The following is a 23,893-nucleotide window of genomic DNA, read 5'->3' as shown; positions in this document are numbered from 1 at the left end:
TTGTTCTCTGTAATGTAGTGTAAGTTATTTGCCTTTTTTCTAAAATGAGGTGATTATCAAGGATCAATGTTCTTGACTTGGTAAGTTGTTCCAAGCATCTTAACAAACTTTCTACAGTTCCTCTGTGGATTTAGGCTGTTTCAGAGTCTTCTGTCTCTGCATCCCAAACAAAGTCTGTGATGTACAGATCAGCGCTCTGTGGGGGCCAGAGCATCTGTTGCAGGACTCCTTGTTTTTGTCTCTGAACATAGTTCTACATAACTGTATGTTTGGGCTTAAAGTCATGCTGCAGAATGAATTTAGAATACCTCAATCAAGGTATTGCATCTCAATCAAGGTATTGCACAGTGGACAAATCAAGAAACATCAGTACTGTATAAAAAAAGAAATCAGTGATGGAGGTACAATTTGGAGTAATATCAATGGTAGCAGAAGTGAGAAAAAAGTGAACTAAATAAAATACTGTAATCTAATAGAAATGTATAATAATGTTAGATTGTTTGAGGCAAATTTGTATCATCTTGTTTGCTGCATTGTAAAGCAACCACAAGGGGGCAAGTGTCTTCATGTCTTCATGTGCCGGTCCCAAGTCCGGGTAAATGCAGAGGGTTGTGTCAGGAAGGGCATCCGACATAAAATTTAAGCCAAATCAAACATGCAAATCACAAATATAACTTCCATACCAGATCAGTCGTGGCCAGGGTTAACAATGACTGCCACCGGTGCTGTTGACCTACAGTGGGTACGGAAAGTATTCAGACCCCTTTAAATTTTTCACTCTTTGTGTCATTGCAGCCATTTGCCAAAATCAAAAAAGTTCATTTTATTTCTCATTAGTGTACACTCAGCACCCCATCTTGACAGAAAAAAACAGAAATATAGAAATTTTTGCAAATTTATTAAAAAAGAAAAACTGAAATATCACATGGTCATAAGTATTCAGACCCTGTGCTCAGTATTGAGTAGAAGCACCCTTAGTACAGCCATGAGTCTTCTTGGGAATGATGCAACAAGTGTCTCACACCTGGATTTGGGGATCCTCTGCCATTCTTCCTTGCAGATCCTCTCCAGTTCTGTCAGGTTGGATGGTGAACGTTGGTGGACAGCCATTTTCAGGTCTCTCCAGAGATGCTCAATTGGGTTTAGGTCAGGGCTCTGGTGGGGCAGTCAAGAACGGTCACAGAGTTGTTCCGAAGCCACTACTTTGTTATTTTAGCTGTGTGCTTAGGGTCATTGTCCTGTTGAAAGGCGAACCTTCAGCCCAGTCTGAGGTCCTGAACACTCTGGAAGAGGTTTTCTTCCAGGAAATCTCTGTACTTGGCCACATTCATCTTTCCTTCAATTGCAACCAGTCGTCCTGTCCCTGCGGCTGAAAAACACCCCCACAACATGATGCTCCCACCACCATGTTTCACTGTAGGGATTGTATTGGGCAGGTGATGAGCAGTGCCTGGTTTTCTCCACACATACCGCTTAGAATTAATGCCAAAAAGTTCAATCTTGGTCTCATCAGACCAGAGAATCTTATTTCTCATAGTCTGGGAGTCCTTCATGTGTTTTTTGGCAAACTATGCGGGCTTTCATGTGTCTTGCACTGAGGAGAGGCTTCCGTCGGGCCACTCTGCCATAATGCCCCGACTGGTGGAGGGCTGCAGTGATAGTTGACTTTGTGGAACTTTCTCCCATCTCCCTACTGCATCTCTGGAGCTCAGCCACAGTGATCTTTGGGTTCTTCTTTACCTCTCTCACCAAGGCTCTTCTCCCACGATTGCTCAGTTTGGCTGGACGGCCAGGTCTAGGAAGAGTTCTGGTCGTCCCAAACTTTTTCCATTTGAGGATTATGGAGGCCACTGTGCTCTTAGGAACCTTGAGTGCTGCAGAAATTCTTTTGTAACCTTGGCCAGATCTGTGCCTTGCCACAATTCTGTCTCTGAGCTCCTTGGGCAGTTCCTTCGACCTCATGATTCTCCTTTGCTCTGACATGCACTGTGAGCTGTAAGGTTTTATATAGACAGGTGTGTGCCTTTCCTAATCAAGTCCAATCAGTTTAATTAAACACAGCTGGACTCCAATGAAGGAGCAGAACCATCTCAAGGAGGATCAGAAGAAATGGACAGCATGTGAGTTAAATATGAATGTCACTGCAAAGGGTCTGAATACTTATGACCATGTGATATTTCAGTTTTTCTTTTTTAATAAATTTGCAAAAATTTCTACATTTCTGTTTTTTTCTGTCAAGATGGGGTGCTGAGTGTACATTAATGAGAAATAAAATGAACTTTTTTGATTTTGGCAAATGGCTGCAATGACACAAAGAGCGAAAAATTTAAAGGGGTCTGAATACTTTCCGTACCCACTGTATAGGGTGCCAGAGGAAATTGGACTACTGTTGGTTGAAGAAGGAGAGGAGGAAGGAAGGCATGTTCGTAGGCAAAGAGAGAAGAGGAAGGGCAGGAGTGTAGGACTTACAGTAGGGACTGTGTCAGGGGAAACTAGAGAGTTGACTGATATGATGGAGAGAAGAAAGGAGGATATCTTGTGTGTTCAGGAGACCAGGTGGAAAGGTAGCAAGGCCTATAGATTAGGAGCAGGGTTCAAGCTGTTTTATCATGGTGTGGATGGAAAGAGGAATGGAGTAGGAGTTATTCTGAAGGAGGATTTTGCTAGGAATGTTCTGGAGGTGAAGAGAGTGTCAGATAGGGTGATGAGTCTGAAGCTGGAAGTTGAAGGTGTGATGTTGAATGTTGTCAGTGGTTATGCCCCACAGGCAGGATATGAATTAGAAGAGAAGGAGAAATTCTGGAGGGTGATGGATGAGGTGACTCAAGGTATCCCTAGGAGTGAGAGAGTGGAGATTGGGGCAGACTTCAATGGACATGTTGGTGAGGGAAACAGAGGTGACGAGGAAGTGATGGGTAAGTTTGGTATGCAGGACAAGAATGCAGAAGGACAGATAGTGGTAGACTTCGCAAAAAGGATGGAAATTGCTGTACCAGGTGGCAGTAGAGTTTTTGACTGGGCTACTTAACAAGATCTTGAAGAGTGAGAGGATGCCTCAGGACTGGAGAAGTGTATTTTTGCCCATTTTTAAGAACAAGGGAGACGTGCAGAGTTGTGGAAACTACAGAGGAATAAAGCTGATGAGTCACACAATGAAGTTATGGGAAAGAGTAGTGGAAGCTAGGCTGAGGTCAGAAATGAGCATTTGTGAGCAGCAGTATGGTTTCATGCCAAGAAAGAGAACCACAGATGCAATATTTGCTTTGAGAATGCTGAAGTACAGAGAAGGTCAGAAGGAGCTGCATTGTGTTTGTATAGATATGGAAAAAGCGTATGACTTGGTGCCGAGAGAGGACCTGCGATTTTGTTTGAGGAAGTCTGGAGTGGCAGAGAAGTATGGTCAAGTGGTGCAGGACATGTATGGGAGCTGTAAGACAGTGGTGAGGTGTGCTATAGGGGTGACTGAGGAGTTCAAGGTGGAGTTGGGACTGCACCAAGGATCGGCTTTGAGCCCCTTCTTGTTTGCTGTGGTGATGGACAGACTGACAGATGAGTTTAAACAGGAATCTCTGTGGACCATGATATTTGCAGACGACATTGTCATCTGTAGTGAGAGCAGGGAGCAGGTGGAGGAAAATCTAGAGAGGTGGAGGTTTGCTCGGGAAAGGAGAGGAATGAAGGTTAGCTGCAGTAAAACATGAAGGAGGACATGAGGATAGTTGGTGTGGGTGAGGAGGATACAGAGGATAGGGTTGAATGGAGGCAGATGATTCGCTGTGGCAAACCCTGAAGTGAGCAGCCAAAAGTAAAAGAAGAAGTCTGCTGCATTGTCAGGTTTGGGTTCCATGCAGGGTGACGACCCAGTAGTTGTTCTCATTGCCATGGAAGATGAAGTAATGTTGGAAGAAGTTGAACTTAGCGAGACAGTCCTCCAGCAAGGGTTTGGGCAGCGATATAAATGTGATCATATTAATCAATAGTAGAAGTTCAAAAGCAGAGAACATCAAACACACAAACAACAGTTTTACCATCTAAAATCTAAGTCAGGAATCCAGGCAAGGTCTAGATACACAAGATCTGAGCAAGGTAAGTTCAACCAGACAGCAAGAAGATAAGCTAAGTTTAACTTTCAGTTTAAACAGGTACAACTCTGAAGACAAGGCTGGTCCTGCAACTGTGATGACAGGATAGAGAGGCAACACAAACAGGTTAATTGAGGATTTGCAACCGGTGTGGTAAAGAGGAGACTGATGGAGAACTGAGGGTAATCTTTTGAACTCCTCCTCTGGCTTTTCATAATATACGACTGAGCAAGCCTCCAGCATGTACCAGCGTGAAAAAAAAAAAACAACTGACATCTCAAAAATGCTTTACTTGGCAGCAAACAATCTAGATCCTTTTAAGCAGGGGTTGATCCTAAATCAGACAGAGGTCAGATCCAAATAAACACAAACCAATATATTCAGAAAAAGCAGGTTAAAGACTTATCCCAAAACAGAAACTTGATCAAGAAAAAATCTTTTAGAGACAAATCTTAGAGAACAGTTTTCCTCTTCTTCTGCTTCTCCTTTGAGCTGAAACAAAATGTTCTGACATTGACTGGTAGGAGATTAGCTGTCTTATAGTGTCTGCCACCAACCTAACTGTAAGTGCCCATCCATTGGTGCGAGATATAGTTTGAAATTTTATTAATTTCTTATACATCATTTTATTTTTTTGTTAAAAATCTAGTAATACAACCTTTGTATTTTTTATGAACTATTTTTGAACTATTATTTATGAAATAAAATAGAAAAACAATTGTGTATTTTAACTGGTACAGACAGAAAATGTTTTTTAACCACATTTTTAACCATGCCCTTAATTGTTCTTTAATCTTATATAGGCATTTTTACTGTAACCATAATGATGAATGTCCTCTAATCTATTACATTAACTCAATTTGTAGCAAAACGTTAGGATCGCATTGTCACAATATATAAAGGGTTAATTATTTATTTTTAACAGTTTTTTTTTTTTTTTTTTTTTTTTTTTACATTTTGTATGTGGCATAGCTCCTTCCACTGAAAGGGCACTAATTCAGGAAACACTCCTATGTTTTATCATAGGGACGTTTATTACTTTCGTAACTATCAACCTTGGTGGAACTGGTGCTCCCCCAGCAATACAGTGTATGTGAGATGGAATCAAAATAAACTACATGGGGTGTGACATGTGCTTTCATGGTAATGAAATCACATATCACACAGTGTAGTGTTTGGACAACAATGGAGCTCTATGGCACAGAGGAATAAGCTTTGAATACACTGCCTAGCTGAGTGACTGTAATGACTAAGAACACAGCTAAAATACATATTCAATTCTAACATATTTTATAGCTGTTTTAGTCAACATAATCCCTGCAACAAATGGGACAGTTTCAACTATTAGTACTCTGTCAATGGCATTCTTTTTTTCAGTGTGTTTACATGTATACTATCTGTGTGTATGGATCTATCCATCTTGTACGTGTGGTCTGAGTTTGACTGATGCAGTGGCCAGAGCAGCATGGATCTGGAGAAGCAGCTGCAGGGCCATGCCTGGTATTGATTTCCCAAGTCTGGCCAGGTGGCTGCCTGCAGAGAGGGAGGACATGGCCTGCTGGACTGACCCTAATGGAGAATGGTAGGAGGAACAAGGAAGCATGTGTAGAACAGACAGAAAAAAGAAAGTGAGCTGTCTTTTTTTGACAGTCCGGTGTGTTGTTTATGTCAGAAATGACAGCCAATCTATTTTCTCAAATCGGGACAAAATTACAATAAATAAATCAAATATTCAATTTTCATCACTGAATCACATGGATTCATATTTGATTGGGATGTGTCAGCACCTCCAAAAAGAAGAAAAAAAGAAAACTGGATTGTTGAGTCCACCTTGCCACTCCAAGTGAAGGAACTGAAGTTTTTAGGGCCTTTGCAGAAGGAAGGGTTTATCAAGCAGCTAGTATGTTATCAACAGCATTGCAGGTACTGTGTTGTATTGGACAGATATGCAAGCATGAAAGCTAAACTTGGTCTATGTTCCAGCCCTCACCTGTGGTCAAGTGCTTTGGGAAGTGACCAAAAGAATGCCAGCAAGTGCCACATTCATATTTCTTTCTGCAAGTTTGGTCTGCACACTTTTAACATTTCATTGAATGAAATTCCACCTGAGAAAATTAGTTACTCAAAAATTTACTGAAAATAATGTTATAATCTCTATAACACAAATGTTTAGCTGTTGTCAGTAGTGATTATTCAGTTTTAAGGAATTGAGGAGCCGTATGCTTTAAACATGCATTCCAGTTTTCTACTCATTGCCTCAAACACTAGCACAATTCCCCATCCCCACACTTTTATACTTGCGTAATGGTTTCATATTTGTTTCAAATTCCAGTTTTAGTTGTATCTAAGACTATACCTAATGCAAATTTATTTCCACCACCACAATCTCACTCGTGTCTCTTATAATTACCTTGTGTGCCTTGTTTACGTATCCTTTTCAGAGATGGAGAATTGTCCCTGCAAAACTGACAGTAGCATTATTAAGTTCAACGGAATCCCCTTATTTTTTTGTGTAATCCTCAAGTTAAATGTATATGCAACAAGGAGTGAAAGGCAAGCTGTGGAGACTAGCAACAATAACACTCAAAGTGTGACTCCAGCCTGCTGTGATTATTTGACACATACAGCACACGTGTTTGGGGCAGAATATCACATCTGCACTTGACAGCTGCTACAAACCATTAGTAGATCTGGAACTTTTGCTCTCCCACACAAAGAAAAGCCCCCTCTTTCGCTTTTTCCTCCAAACAATGTTGCTGAGCAGGATTTATGTTGTAGGCTCGTTTACTGCCCTGTTTTTATGTGAGTGGTGTAAACCTTTAACAGGCTAATGCATTAACCCTCATCCCCTCCCTCGATAGGCCACAAACAGCTTAAGCATTTTGTCACCTTTTTCCCCTGACAACATTTTGTGAAAGTAATTGCGACCCTTACTCCATCTCTGTCAACCCTCTACCCATACCTTCCTCTCTTCCTTTTGATGCCCCCACCCCTGCCTCAGTAGTTAAGGGCAAGGGCTTAAAGGTGCCTTATCTTAAATTCATCATGGTTTCAACGGCTCCTGGGTGCCCAATGGACAGCCTTATACTTGAGGTACCTTTCTATTATGGAAGGAAGATAGAGGAGTATCAGAAAGCTGGTTGTCACTTTGGTAAGAAATACATGCATATTATACACCCTTTCTAGAACTGTATCTAGCAATTTATATTTTGTGGCCAGTTGTCGGTGGAAACCCCTTTTCACATCTAGGCATGTCTGTTTTTCCTGCTTTGGGCTATGTTCCGTTTTCCCAACAAATTAAAACATTAAAACTATAGCATCCTCATATTGTTCTTCCAACTTTGTATCCCAGTGCCCAAAGCCAGGTCCATAAAGTAATAGTTTTCCCTGTTTCCTGTGGAAGAACTTGACTGACCTGCACACAGCCTATAATAATAAATCTTATTATCAAAATAAAACAAACAAATAAAATTGTACATGTTTACAAGATTGGATTTCCACCCTGATATAGCAGGAAATTACTCAAGACCATCAAGGGCTTGAAGGCTTCAGTATATTGAAATGAATGTAAAAGTATAAAAGTAAACATGAAATAATTTTTCATGCCTACAGTATCTGTGAGTCAGAAGGAAAACAAATGCTAAAAATTACTATCTCAGGTAGGCATTACAGATAACTGCATAGGGTTATACAGCTGAGGAATCTTGCCTACTGACCTGATCACCTGGTCATATCATTCTGCCAGTGGCAGTTTGTTTACATGAGTGAAGTTCTGAACCAGAATTCATTTACAATGTCTTCTTTGCCAGTGAAGGATATATCAAGTGAGAAAAAGAGGCATGTCTGCAAATTTCAAAACTGCAATAATAAGGTGACAAGAAAAATAATTTCAGTGAAATCTTTTTGTTAGCACTCTCAAAGAGATGCTAACAAAATATGCACCTGTGGAGTCACCATACCCATTTTCAGGGGATATACATTAGGTAAAAAAAGTTATCCTTCAAGGTTATCACATTATTATTACTCTTTATTACTTACTCTTAAGGCACCATCTTAGGTGCGGAGCTAAAATGCAGTTTAAATGTTTAAACTAAGGTCCTGAATAAGCAGTGAGTGCCCAAGGCTCATTTTTAGTCTTTGGCCCACTAGCAGGTTAATATAGCCCTGCATGTTAGCAGATGAGTTCAGATATTTGAAATTTATAACTGACATACAACTTGATTGAGAAAGCTGTGAATATAGGTTCATCAGACCCAAGTTGATGTAATAAGCAAAATTATTTATTATAATACTAGTAATAATGCTTAGTCATATTATTTACCATTCCTACTGGAAATATTGTTAATGAGAAAAGATTTTGCAGGAAAAAAAGATCAAACAGAAACTTAAACTGTTAGAGTTGTGGAGAAAAATGTCAACAATATTTAATTTCATTTTCATCTTGCTGTTAAGAAACACTGCATAACAAGGACTGCATAAGATAGGTGTGTTGTAATGTTATGTGGTATTTACCTGTTCTGTCATATTTTTTACAGGTCTTTTTTTTGTTTAATCTTGTTTGACTGCCAAGTGCACTGGCATGTATTTTGTTATAGCTTTTTTTTCCAGCTTTGTTTATTCTACTATTTGTCTTGCTTCTTACTTTTAATTCTTGTTACTGTTCATTTAACTAATGTGGGCTGTCCTTTACAAATACATAAATAATGAAAATAAAGTTAAGTAGTTTTTTGTTGCATTATGTGCTTTGATTGTAATTGTGAAAGTGACACCCTTATATACGCATGTAGAAACAATACTAACACACCTGCACGCCCAGGCCACCTAGTTTTTTTTTTTTTTTTTTTTTTTTATATAGCGCCAAATCACAATACAATCATCTCAAGGCACTTTACAAAAAAACCCAACAAATCCCTTATGAGCAGCACTTGGCGACAGTGGAGAGGAAAAACTCTAGTTTAGTGAGGGCAAATTCCCCCCGATTAGATTTGTAAATCAAAAACCAATACATATAGCATGCAAAAATTAATTTGTTTTATATTCCTTGGTTACATTTTTTGTGGAACACATTTAGAAGATTTAGAATGCATTTGTGCCTGCTGCTCCCCACTATTATATGCTTCAATTCATACATCTATTTGTGAGCCCATAAAACAGGCATTGACTACCCATGTAAATTGTGTTCCCCGCAATAAATTATATGCAAACTTGCAAAAATACATAACTGCTGTTGGTCTCCCTGCTTCATGTCACCGGCATACTAATAGTGCCGTGCTAGGAGGCCAATGATGCCACTTCCATTATTTTTCCATTTAGGCATAATTTTGTGGAGGAAGTTAGACTTGGCAAAATTGCCTCCCTGATTCCCACTGTCCTTGCTGCTAGTCTCACAGACTAGCTCTATATCTCTTAGTGTCCACCTCCCCTCCCCTTCTCATTCAGCCTTAAGGCATGTGGGGGTTGGTTTCATCCCAGTCAGTGGAGAAAACGCCAGTGACCTGTACATGCCTTCGGTTCAGTGGTCGACTTCTTAAGCTGCAGAGGCTACAGGCTCAAGGGTTACAGGTTAAGTTATCCCGCAGTGAAATGGACACCATGGGAAAGTAATGAAGCTAAAATCTTCTTTGTATCCCTGTCTGACACAAAGTGCATTATTGTATCATGAATCCTTTGTTATTACTTTACCACTACTTAAAAGTCCATCTGAAATTGAATTGCACATTTTTAGTTGCTATGGTATATGTGTTTGATCCAGACATTACAGCTAATACAGAACTTATGTAAATTAGTATTCAAAAGAAAGAAATTAATAAATTTGATATTTTTTGGTTACTAGTACGTGATAAGGATCCACCATGTATGCATATACTGTACCATTTCGGATGCTGTTGTTTTTTCTTTACAATCCCAGTGTATGGTTTAATTTTCCATGAATTGATAGGCCTATGTTCACCCTGAAAATAACACTGAAAAACCTGAAAAAGTTACAGCTGTCTAATTCATTTTTACTGAAACAATGGATGCATTCATAAAAAAAGGTACGGTTTCGCGACAGAAGTTAGTCAAACCTAGCTAAATGTTTTCTGCAACACAATCCAGCAAGTTCTGTCTTAGGCAATCAAATACGTTCCAGCATGTATCACTACTGTTTACCTCACAACCTTAGCAATATAGGGTAAAATGACTGGCATCATAATGTGTTTTTTCAGAGAAGTAAAACTATTTCTCATTGTCTTATACACCTGTAAAAGTTGATAGCATTTCTTTTCTTTTGATCATGACACCTGTAACTCGCTGATTTTCATCATAGGCCACTGTTTTCCTCATAAAGTTTTTCCTATTTCAAAGAACTTGTATATAAATATTTCTAGAGAAAGAGATGCCATATAGAGCAACAATTACAGACAAGACACAGTCTGCCCTTAGTTTTTAAGCTCTTGTTGCAAGGAAAAGTTTGTGTTCAGTTTGTGTCTACTGAAAGATCAGCTGTCAGCTGGCTCAGAGGCTTAAAGAGCCTTTCAGGCTCCTCTCAAATATAAAAACACCTGAACCTAGACTGCTAACAGTGCAGATTTTTTTTTTATTTTAGCAAAGTTGTAATAATGCTAATTTGTTACAGAATTTTAGCTTTATATAGCTTACTTACATACTATTGTATTAACATGAATATTCTGTATTCTGTACATGATTTCTGCCTGTAAGATGTTATATAAGAAAATAATTGCAACATGAAATTTTAAAAGACCTGTAGCACCCCCCAAATACACTGTGCAAGATGTATGTGTGTGTGTGCGTGTGTATGCGTGTGTGTGTATGTGTGTGTGTGAACGAGAGAGAGACAGAGAGAGATGGTTGATTGAGACAAGATAGTTCGATTGTCAGAGAGGAGGCTTTACATACAGAGATGGGTTAATGTCACCTGAGCTGCTGAGGAGACATACAAACATGGCAAAAAACACACACTTCTACAGCTGTATTCTCTCTCTCTCTCTCTCTCTCTCTCTCTCTCACACACACACACACACACACAGATAGTTCTCACACAGCTCTTATGGATGCGGAAAACCAATAAAATTGCAAATTTGGCTTCATATTTTCACAATATCCTAAATAAACAGTAGACTAGCTTTGCACATACTCTTCTCTTTTGCTCCCTCCCTCTACCCAACATTAAATATTAATCCAGTGGGATGACTCCAATCAGTGGAGAGTCGACATATAGGTAGATGACGGCTGCCCGTCTCTAGGCAAACAGTAAGGAGATTGTTATCTCCCCATCCATCCACACAGACACTACCACATCAGAAGCAACACCACTTCCATCTTGCTTTATGACAAATTCTCTTTCTAATTATACAAATCTACCCTGTATGGAATCTGCTGGAACATGTTCATATAGACTTTTCTCAAAAAGTGTCATTTAATAAAAATCCACAAATCCACACTGTGATCAGTTTTCATTTTAAAAGAAACAGTACAATTGTGAAATTTCAGTTTTTAAAAAAATCTAATTCTTCATAAACCTCATTAACACAATCACAAGGACACAGAGTTGAAAATAGACTGTGTAATGCAGTATAACAATGTATAGGGTACTGGTAACAATACCACATATTTATGCATGACATATAACATTCAAACACAGCATTTGAACAGTCATACTCTGAGTTATGCCTTGATTACCACGCCAGAGCTGTTGGTTTGAGTGTTTGAGCTCATCTATTAATTTTCTGAAATCATGCACAACACAATAATATTATGTAATCTGACTTTTTTCAGAAGTAACAACTGATATGATACAAGGCATTTCCAAATTCAACAGTGAACTTATCACTGGCCAGCTCAATACTGGTACATACAAACAGAGACACACGTCTGCCATGATTACCATTCATTTAAATGAAAGCACACACTGCACCTGCTGAAAAGGAATTATGAGTTTCCAGTAACAGCATATCCTTTTTCTCCCAGTCCTTTTCTAATTCTCCCTCTCTCTCCTTCTCTGCCTACTTCTTTACCCCAACACGTGTATGAGAGAATCAAGACTACTGTGTCACCACAAGGGGCAGTAGAGGTACATGTTACAATACCTGCAGCTTCTTGGATCGCTTTGAACAGGTAAACCAGCTTTTATTTGTCTTAAATATCAGATAACAGAAAAACAGAGGCAAATAAACATGCATCAAAGAAGATAAATGATAAAGACAGAAAAGTGCAGAAATATGGCAGTGACCAACAAATTCAATAGGCAGAAATGCAAAGAACAAATAAAAATCAGTACATGAAAGAGACAGATGCAAAGAAAAGCAAATATAATTAAAAAATTAAAAATAAAAAGCCATGGCATGACAGAATAAAAGTGAAGTGAAGTGAAGAAAAGGACAACAAAATGTAAAGAAAACAAAACAAAAATAAATAAGTACAAAAAATAAGTACTAAAACTGAACCATATATTTATATACATTTGTACATTAGAGAAACTGATTAGATGTACATGCCTCTGTGTGTGTGTGTGTGTGTGTGTGTGTCTGCGATAGAGCAGGCTAAATGTACATATAGACACACAAACACCCCACAGCACTGACAGTGATACCGGTGTTATCAACTCTGATACCCATGAACATACCTCATGGTGTGCACACATGAAACACATGCACATACAAACAAATAAACATTTTCTGCCAGGTAAACAGACTGTGTCCACCTGGCAGACCCACCATAATGAAGCCTGATTATAACAGTAAAGAAGCAGGGATCAGCATAGATCAGATGTGAAAAACAACACTAAGACAAAAGTAATTTACAGACTTTGTTGTGTATGTGTGTGTGCTTAGTCACAATACATAGTTAATGGATACTATCATTCTGTGACACTGCTGGTGAGGGCCAGCCTATCAGGAATGACTGTGAGGAAAAGGGCACGTTGGCAAATCTCTATACAAATACATTACTGTATTGTGTCTGTCTGTCAATGCTAATATGGCAGTGTAGGTTGATATATTTTCCTATCATTACAATCTATCAATTTTGGAGGCATTTATAATTGCACTGATATTTCCACAGTTTTGATAGGGAATAAAACTGGGTAGGTTTGCCATTTTTTTAAAAACATACTTTAAACCCTGTTTGTACACAAATAATACCTGTGTTCCTCCATTCATAATAATTGCATAACATTTCATAGGTCAGCTAGGTTCTGAGTTGTGTGAATTTGCAAGCTGTTGAATCACTGTGACATCATTCAGTGGCTACTGTCACTTGTAATCACCGCCATAAATGTGGTCGAGGAGGGACCTCAATGGCCAAGTAGCTCCTGCATCTCCCAGTATCTGGGAGGTGTACCTAACCAATCAGTGCTCTTCCTAAAACTAACCATGTAGTAGATCACTGTGCTGAGTTGGGTGACGTGTTTTTGCTGAATTTCCCCCATCGGGCATGAATAAAATATCTATCTATCTATCTATCTATCTATCTATCTATCTATCTATCTATGTTTTTTCTTTATATATCATTTTTTGTATACACAAAAAATGTTTGTTAGTAGGATGCACTCAATCTGGGTGCTGATCTATACCAGTTAAACTGTTTTGTTCTTCAAAAATTGCACTGACCTCTTCAATAATGTTCTATCTCTTACTACTTAGTGCAGTAGATGTGGATGTAATGTTTCAGTTGGATAGTATAGTGTGGTTTTGTGCTGCTATCAAAAGTAACTAATACAGTCTATGTTGGCAACCAACCACCTGAGTCTGTCTCTGCAGGTTTACTGAATTGCAATACTCTCAGTATTCATTTCATCTTACATTGTAGCCTTACTAACTATGGTAAATATAGATGGCAAAGGTGGCAACACCCGTAGCCTCAAATGCTTATATAAAAATTAAAAATGCATGAACATTTTGAATCAATAATGTCACTAACAAAAAATAGAACACAATATTTTATTCTTTTTGTGGCCTAAAACTGTACTAAAACAAAAATGACAAAAGTTTGACTAAAACTAATTTACATTTTTATCAAAGTCTAAATCAAATTCAGGTGCCACAATTAACACTGCACTGGGTCTAGTCTCTCCAGTCCTGTACAGATGTGCAGTGGTGCCAAGGGATTGTGGGAATATTTGCCCAACATGGTGCACACCTCCCAGAGCACCATGAGCAGTGTGGGCCTGACACATCACAACAAATTGTGCTAGATATCATGTATTCAATAGAGAGAGGGACACTTTGATCTCAGCCTTCTGAAACATCGGAAATGTTGGAAGGACTAAAGAAATAAGGGAAGGGTAGAGGTTTTCAAAACACCATCCACCAGGACTTCTGAATGACCTTGTGTATAAAGTTGCACAAGTTCTGCAGAAAAGGACAAAAACATTACTATAAAATGTCACATAGCATGTCCCATTTGAGGAAGCAGCCCACTTGTATGTTATGCTAATGAAGTCAGATTTTGACGCTAGACGGGGAGAAAGAAAAATGGAACAGGAAGGTGCAAAATTTGGAGCGGCAACCTGTTGTTATTAAAAACAGTGTCTTAAAAAGAGCTGAGACAACTACCCCAAACACTAGTTTGAATATAGCCCTTGCAAAGTTCCTAAAAAGTGCTGACTAGCATCAAAAGAATAAGTTAATAAAATGTATTGTAAATCATGCCCGCAGACTACTCCATATAACCTGTTTTACGCTTCACTTAGGAGCTTGCCTGACACTCACGTGAGAGGCTGGCCAGAAACTGAGGCGAAGGGCTTGCCAGAGACTGAGGCAAAAGGCTGGCCAGAAACTGAGGCGAAGGGCTTGCCAGAGACTGAGGCAAAAGGCTGGCCAGAAACTGAGGTGAAGAGCTAGCCGGAGTATCAGGTGAGTGGCTGGCCGGAGGCTGAGGCAAAGGGCTTGCTGGAGACTCAGGTGAGAAACTGGCCAAAAACTCAGGAGAGAGGTTGGCTGGTAACTCAGGGGGTTGGCTGGCCGGAGACTGAGGCAAAGAGCTAGCCATGGGCTTAGGCCACTGAAGGGGAACCTCAGCAGTGGCATCTCCATCGGCCCACTGAGGACCTCAGTGTGGACGCTACCTCGGTGCACTGAGGCTCTGGAAGCAAGGCTGGGGCCTCAGTAGGGACGCTGTGGTCAGCATACTGAGGATCTCGGTGCTGGAGTAGATCCTCAGCAGGGACGGCTTTGTCAGCACACTGAGGTTTTATGAACTGTCTCTTCGGGCAGCGGTGTCGCCGTCACCGAGGCTGCAGGACAGGAGAGTCTGGTGATGAGACTGGAGACTCTGACTGCTGCTCTGCGGCACTGGAGAATCTGGCTGAGAGAAGGCAGCTCTGAACTCAGACTGGAAATCCGGAGAAGCGGTTCACCCGTTCTGGCAACACTGCCACTGGTGGCGAAACTGTGGGACAAGGAGCCCAGGCTGGGGAACTGGGAGCTCAGGCTGAGGCAGTGAGAGCTATGGAAAGATAGCTGGGGACACTGGAGAGCTAGCTAGGAGCTTTGATAGACTAGTCAGGGACCTTTGCAGGTTAGCTGGCAGACTAGCCTGGAATTCAGACACTCCAGCCGGCAACAGGGGTGCTGGCGTTGGAGAAGTTGAAAACTGGCGGCAAGGAGAAGAGTGCCGGCGCGGAGTTGAGAGCCGGCGGAGGAGAATAAAGCACCGGTGGGAAGGTGAGAGACACTTCCCAGTACTTCCCAGTACTCCTGGGTGTCCTTGATAATGCTGCACAGGGTGACCAGGAGACTGGAGATCAGTCTGTCCTCCCTGGTCATGTCTGCTGGGTCCATTTCTGGCCGGATTATTCTGTTATGTGTGGGCGAAGAAGAGAGCAGGGAGAGCAGGACCTAAGTGCAGGATGAGGTTTATTGACACGAAAGGAAAATATACTTAAGTAAGTCATGAACAAGGCACTCAGGCTACATACTAACGATAAACAATAATCTGCCGGCTGCTCAATAGGCAACAGATGAAACCAATTGGGGTTCATGAACACAAAAAAAGTGGTCCCCTGCCAGGGACCACTGCAGGGCAAAACAGGAAAAACATACAGAATAAAGGTCATGACAAGAACTTATCTTTGGACACTTGGGTTGCTCATCTTAACTTAGCAATGTGTAAATCTCTATTTAATAACCACTGTGTTACAACTAGGCTATCTTAGTTGATTCACATTGATAAATTGTTGAAAAGAGTTTCACACTTAAAATAACTATCAACCTAAAATATTGACCAGCTGTACAAAGTTATGGTAGCTATTATCTGTACCTTTATCATTTTCACATTTCACAAAAAAACCTTAGTATTTACATCAGAAGGAGGCAGGTTCTCCACCAAGGATTGTGTTAAAGCGAAGGTTCACAGTTCGTATCTCTGAAAATAATAATCGTGGGCCAAACTGAACCTTTTGACAGTTTTTTGGTGCAATCATAGTAAGACAACAGTCAAATCAACTGCATTCAAACAGCCCAATGACCTAAGTATATCACATTAAACTACCCAGGCCCATGTAAACAAATGATCATAATAAAGAAAGAAAGAAATCTACAATTCTTAACAAAAATATTGTTGGCCCATAAAGTAGAATTCCAATATTAAATAAATAAATAAATAAAATACACATCAGATTATTTCAGCAGTAATGTAGATACAGTTTTGGAATGATTTGCGTTCTAATTAAACAGCACTGTTCTATTTAGTTTGTCTTCAGTAGTAAGTGCCTGTTTCTTTGGATTTTGCATTCTAACAACCGCCAAGGGATCCTTGTCTGTTGGAAAAAAAACGAGTGAGGCTTTAAATTTGGACTTTTAAAGTTTAATCTAAATTGGGGCCCCCTGGTGGCCATAATAAATATCTTGGGCTGACTATGTTATTTCAGTTTAATCAAGTAAAATGAGCCATCTACACACACACGGACAGATATATGTTCATGCAATTACTTATATATTGAATATGTAACTGACGTATTCTGTCCTTGAAACCTCATTAAAAATAAGTCTATCACACACACACACTACACACACACATACTGACACATCCAGCTAGCCTGGCTTCCAACCAAGAGCAATATTTGCCCTAGTCGTTTAGCCAACACTATTGTCTATCTAATCCAACTCTGTCCCCAGTAATATCTTCTCATCCACCCTTCTTTCTCTCCTCTCCTTTTGTCTCTCCCTTCTCACCTCACCCTCGTCTCGTTCTGAGATGGCTTCTTCCACCTCTCTCCCCATGCATTATGTAGATAACCCGAACACGCTATATATCCCCAGCAGGTCAAACGGAGGTCGCAATCACACACTGTGACAGTCAGAACCAATCCCAGTCCATCATGGAGGAGGGGATGGGACTAAATGTGTGTATGTGTGTGTGTGGCTGTGTGTTTGTGTCTGTAGCAAGAATATAAGACAATAAGTGGCACAGGGGAGTTTCAGAGGAGGGCGGGACAGAAAATGGAAAAGGAAGAGATGGAAAAACTTTGATCCTTTGGAAGGAGAAAGGTAGAAAATGAGAAGAATGAGCTGAAAAACTGACAAGAATGATCCTGAATTGTCAGTAATATAAGCTTTTAATATAAGTTCTCCTTCTCTCTGTGAAAATGTGTTCAAATGTTTGCATAAAGTCCAGTCCAGAATCTAGCTGGATCTTTTTGCTCTCTGTTCTATTTTGGTATTTTTGGTATTTCCATCCAATCTGACTGTTGTCTTACTATTGATAACTATAGTGTTATCAGTATAAATCAGTCCTATATATATATAGTTCAGTAGGAGCCTACTACACCTACTGGAGGCAATCAGAGCTAGGAACTGACATAAATGTACTTTTTTTACATTTTCTTTGTTTTAATGACTAGATGTAACCAAGATATTTAACGCCTAAACCAAACCGAGATGTTTTAATGCCGAAACCTAAACAAGACATTTTAATGCCTAAACCTAGTTGTTGTGCTTAAACTTAAGGATATAACTTATGCAATGTATGTAATGAGTGCAATGAAGATTTGTGGGATGATAATGACCTCCTGAACCTTTGAATAGGTTCCAGTAGGTCAGTAGGGACCTACTGAGCCATAACTATAGTTTGACAGGAAGCCCAAATGGGCTATTGAATATCATTACAACATTCCAACTGGGTGCTGAATGAGCCGGTATAACAGTATGCACACTCACAAGAAATATTCTCTGTTGGAAAGCACATGCAGTCACCACATCAAATTAATTCACTTTCACTTTCAGGCACTCATTTAAGTTTGATAAATTGAAACCTTTACATTTCCCTGAATGATAAAGCTGGGTATCATCTGCATAAAATTGTAAGCTGTATTAAAGTGATGAATTGGAAACCCCGACATATAGATTGCAAACAAAATTGAATTTAAGAACAGGCTTTTAAAGCACTACACAGTCCAAAACTGTGTCATGCTGTGATAGCTCTGTGCCAAGTGCTACTGAAAAATTTCTGTTATATAGATGTTCAATTAACTGAAGCTGCACTGATTGATTGTGACTTTAAAATAAGTAGTTCCTTTCCATCTTTTGTCAGAACATTTAGAACACAAGTTTTCTGGAAAAACTGTGAGGCATTTTGCTCTTATATTGTAATACCTTAATAGCAGCCACACTGTCCTGCAATTGCCCAATCTCGTAGGGGAGGTCCTGGTTAGTACTTGGATGGGAGACTGGCTTGGAAAACCAGGGGCCATTAGACTTATCCACGGAGGTTGCAAAAGCCAGTGCGGTCATAGCGTCAGTCCCAAGATCGAGTAAATGAGAGAGTTGCCTCAGGAAGGGCATCCAGCATAAAATCTTGTGCCAAATCAATCATGTGGATCAATTGACTTACTGTGGCGACCCCTAAACGGGAGCAGCCTAAATTAAAAAAAAAAAAAAGAATACCTTAATACAGGACATATTATGTGCTAAATTAATGCAGAAGGTATTTATGTACATATGTACACCCTTAAACGCCAACTAAGAGCTTCAGGTCATTGATCATCTTCAAACATTGCACAATGATGCATAATCCCTCTCCATAATACCCTCTTCATAATTATCATGACAACTGGCAGCTCCCCACACAAATAAAACAGACTTGGCAAACATATAAAAAACAGGGGCGTTTAAGAAGTGGCCCATTATGACACATTCCCTCGCCTTTTATATTTTTATGATAGCAAACAATCAATTATCCAGATGGCAAGAGATGTGGAGGGGCAGCTGGCATTGTCCGCAAACATACACACACACACTAACACACTCTCATTCACCCACATATTTACACATTCAGAGTCACACATAAATTCAAAAGCAGAAAACTCACCCTGTAACACATGCACACAAGCTCCTACTCTCACACAGTCATAAACATCTGTTGTGTAATATGCGCAGGTATCCCGCTATGCTGCCGATAGCAGCAGCAAGTGCACAGATGAGGCCTGCAGCTGCTCGATGGTTCCCAGCGAGAGAATAGTACTGCTGTGATGAATAAGGTGGGATACTTCTAATTGACAGTTTGTGGGGAAACAGATGGTTTATTTGCTGGCATTTATCACGTCTTTATGACCAACAGAAGATAACGTCAGAGCAAAAGGAGAGCCCTTATTTGAGCATTTTAAAAGTTTTACATTATAATCCTGTAAATCTCCAGTAAAAAAGGATGCAGCTGTGGAATGTACAAACAGGTTGCTGAATATTTTGGGTGAGGTTTAGCAAAAATTAGAATCACACTTAATATTACTAACATTATAAAAGGTTATTTATTTATTTATCAGGACTGTATCTTTTTCTTAAGTCAATACTTTTGGTTGTCAAAATGTAGTCAGACCCTAGCATGTTAATAACACTAGATGGCAGGAAAAAATTGAAAAATCTCCAGTATCTTTTCAGTAGTCATCATGTCGGTCATTTTGGAATGCATAGCAAAAGATGTGTTGAACATGTCGAAGTATGATACAATTTTAATGTTTAAGAAACCAGATATCCATTCATGTGTCATCTGGTTTCTAAACATTTTCAGATGTCCATGTGTGTCACAGACGCCTATAGACTTGTGTGTGTCTGTGTGTGTCTGTGCCTAGTTTGTATCCGTCAACCACCATACCTCCTGCAGTTTCCATTATGTCTGTGTAAAATGGAGGTCATATCAAGTGCTATTTCCCCCAACCTGCCTCATCCAAAATGCGTCATTTTCCAACAAATGACACACGCATGATGTTTCAGCAATAGCAAAAACCTTGCTGAAATATAGCATTATTGCTTCCCCATAGTTTAAACAGCTATGTACATACAGACAAAATAGCTTCACACATACACTTGCCTGCAGCCCTCCCACTAAATTTTATTTGTCAGAAAAGTTTGAATTAATAGCATTTTTATTTGGATTCTAACTAGTGACCTATAGTACCTAGATTATTATTAATTTAGAATATTATACTCTGTTAAACCACTGAAAACACTACTGACACAGCTATCAGGTCTACAGTGATAAACACATGCGTGCTGATTCATTCAAATTACAAATTGAGTGTTGTAGAACTTTTAGCTATAGTATCAACCACAGTCCATTCCATGAAATAATCATTTCTGCCAATAATATTAAAGGAATAGTTATACATATTACATACAATTGAGGCTTGGAATAAAGACAAAACAGGGAAAACACATTATATCTGACTATGAGAACCAAAGTGTTTCAGTAACAAAAAATCACACTGTAATTTTAAAGGGTTATATACTGGCTTATTCTTGGCAGTCTAGAGGTGGCTTTCTGGAATCTCAACTGGTTCTTGGCAACCCTTACAGTGACAAGACCTCAGAACATGAAGATGGCATACAAGTATAACCTACAGTGTCAAAGTCAAGCACTTTGTATCTCCAGTCACCCATCCTGACCTGTGTTGCTACTGTGTGAAAAAACACAGCTGGCTCATTCATTTCAAGGGTGCCAACACGTGACTGTGGGTCATTTTCCTTGTATGGAGTCAGTCTTGTACATTTACCTACCTCATTTAGCAACACACAAAATGATCAGTTGTTAAATGCATCTTGTCAAAGACCTTCCTCTTGTGTGTTTCTGTGGGAACTGGAACACATGCATTGAAATCTCAGCACACAGGCCCTCTAAAGTGTTACTTCCCCCACATCATGAGATCCACTTTTGGCCCCTTACTGCCCTAACTGCCCCTCAAGCACCATCACATCCCACTCCACCCACCTGTATCAGGGCTCCGAATATGGGGCTTTATTCACTGGTTTGGGATCCTCCTCCTCAGGATAGCCTACTTATCTTAGCAGTGCTGCCTCCATCACAAGAAGATAATCTTCTGTGATTACCTTTTATTTCTCATCTGCTCGCTCTGTCGCTTTTCCTCTCTCTCTGTTTTGTCTGTTTCCACTCCACTCTGCTCTGTTGTTACATGACCACCACCACCCCACACCACCAACAATCCCCTTTCTGTCTCCCATTCTCCCCTCTTAAGCTCTTTTTTTCAGTGAGGGGGTAGAGGTGGTGAATAGAGAAGGCCTCTAGCACTGTCTCACTGTGTGCTCTTTTGTACAGGCAGTCCTCGGCCAGCTGCCTATTCACACAGCCCTGCCAATTAGGACCACATTCAGTGAGCATGAGGGAGGACATGAGATAAGATCAGTTACCCCGCCTCCCCCCCAATACTGTAGATATGGTTAATGTTAAAGCCTGACTCACTTTGTTTTTCTTCCTTTTGTTAGCATCTAGTAGAGCTTGAGCTGCTCTGATAGAACTAGTTTTGAATTAATAAGTTTCGTGAAGTTTTGGAGTGATGGTGTGTGTTCCCATGTTAAGTATATGTAATTTTGATTATTCTTGCTGGCAACATGATGAAGCAGTGGTTATTTTTCTAGACAGCACTCTCTGGCTATGAACGAACCTGGTAGTTGACCTCGGCCTTTCTGTGTAAGGATTTCATATGCTACTTGTAGGTTGAAGTTCTTCCCACAGTCCAAAGACATGGAGGTTACTGTTTTAACTGCCTCTTGATGACTACATTATTTCTTGGTTGATAGATAGGCCATAGGCAGGGTCTAGTTAACCCACTATAGTGCTTCAGAAAAATGACCTATTGATTCCCACATCATCCTCTCTTTGTCCTCTTTTGCACTGCCCATTCGTGGTCAGAATTTTGCACACCCTTGAAAGTTAATAGTATAATACTGGCAAAGTGAAGTCAAGGTAGATGCCCCAAAATGAAGCAATAAGAGGTAGTATTTTTGTTGAGTCAAGTCCACCCCGCCTCATGTATAAACAAAACAAGGTGCAATGAGGGGCTGGGAACAGATGTAAAAGGACAGAGCTACTGGTATGCTTTGTTTTTCCAATGAACGTGTCATGCTACAATAAGCATTCAGCTTCAATCATCGGGACACTGGATGCTGATGGAAAAGAACAGGGGCAGCAGTTTGCCAGCTTTTTCAAATTGAATGCATATCATCAATGCCTCCTTGAAGAAGGATCCACATGTCTCAGCAGTACAGCACTATCTGTACAAAAATGACTTATGTAGAACATTAGTTGGCAGCAATTAATTATTGTGTGACTTAATTAACCAAATTTTATTTTGTGTATATACTTTATAAACAGAAATAATAAAGGCAATGTAAAGACGAAATAGGTCCTTAAAAGTAAAAAATTATTCAGATGTTGCTTTAAAGTATGGGGTTCCCCTATGGTTTTGTTTGTTTCATGAGACCCATCCTATTACCAAACAAAGAAGAGGTTAATTTTTCCTTATCCAGAAGAAGCAAGCCAGTTAGCGTTGAGTCTAATTTCAGTTATTTTGTCTGAGACTGCTGTGAGCTGCGATACATCATCTGCACTTCTTTCCAGACATAGTGAGCACAGTTTTAGAGTTATAGGCATTTCTGGAGTTGGACTTTTATTTTTTGATTCCACTTCCTGTTGTTCCCATGTTTTGTCTGGCTTCATATGTTAGTCTTCACCTCAATTACACTCACCTGTGTGCTATTATCAGTACCTCTCAGCCTATTTAAGCTATCGTCTCCTTTCACGCACTGTCAGATTTTAATGTGCCAAGTGCTGTTCTTTCCAGCCTTGTAATACAAAGCTTTGGATCCTGTTTCTGTCTTGATTCCTGTGTTTCGAACCTGCATCCCTTCCTTTTGACCTCTGATTCTTCTGGCTCCACTATGCTACCTTTTTTCTAAGGAGCACAGTGGAGATTATATTGTGATCTGTTTTGTGAACTTTGAAGTAACACTACAGCCAGTAGTCACCCATTTTCCCTCAACCAGTCGGCTCTCTCCCACTTCTACAGCCTCTTTGTCACCTGTCCTGCTGGAATAGCAGCCCACTAAATCTCTCCAGTCTTTTTCCAGCTAATCCATGGTGCACCAGCCCAGACTGGAACTCCAAGTGTGTCAAACAACCCTCAAGTTCCTGACCTGTGTCTCCCTCTTGGCTCCCTTGCTCTGCCATGCTAAGTGCCCCCTTGTAAGTTTAACAAACATCTCCTTCCTCACAACTCCAAGGACAGTCTAAATTCTCGTTCTCTATGTTTTAGTGACTCCGGTCATAAAGTCGCCCCCTCTTCCTGTGCGGAGCCCTACCTGATGCTATGTTACTGAAGCAACCCCTGCACTATCTCCAGCCACCAGCCATACAGTTATTTCCAATAAAGTATCGAAAACTGAATCTGGTTGTGTGTGTGTGTGTGTGTGTGTGTGTGGCATCACTGGGTCCAAATTCAAACCTCTGCCTGCCACAAAGGGACTCCCCAGGGGACCTGTTTTGGCTCCATTCCTGTACACACTGTACACAGCAGACTTCACATA

This window comes from Mastacembelus armatus, chromosome 13 (assembly GCF_900324485.2).
Source record: "Mastacembelus armatus chromosome 13, fMasArm1.2, whole genome shotgun sequence".
In the NCBI taxonomy this organism is placed as follows: domain Eukaryota; kingdom Metazoa; phylum Chordata; class Actinopteri; order Synbranchiformes; family Mastacembelidae; genus Mastacembelus; species Mastacembelus armatus.
This window is presented reverse-complemented; position numbering follows the sequence as displayed.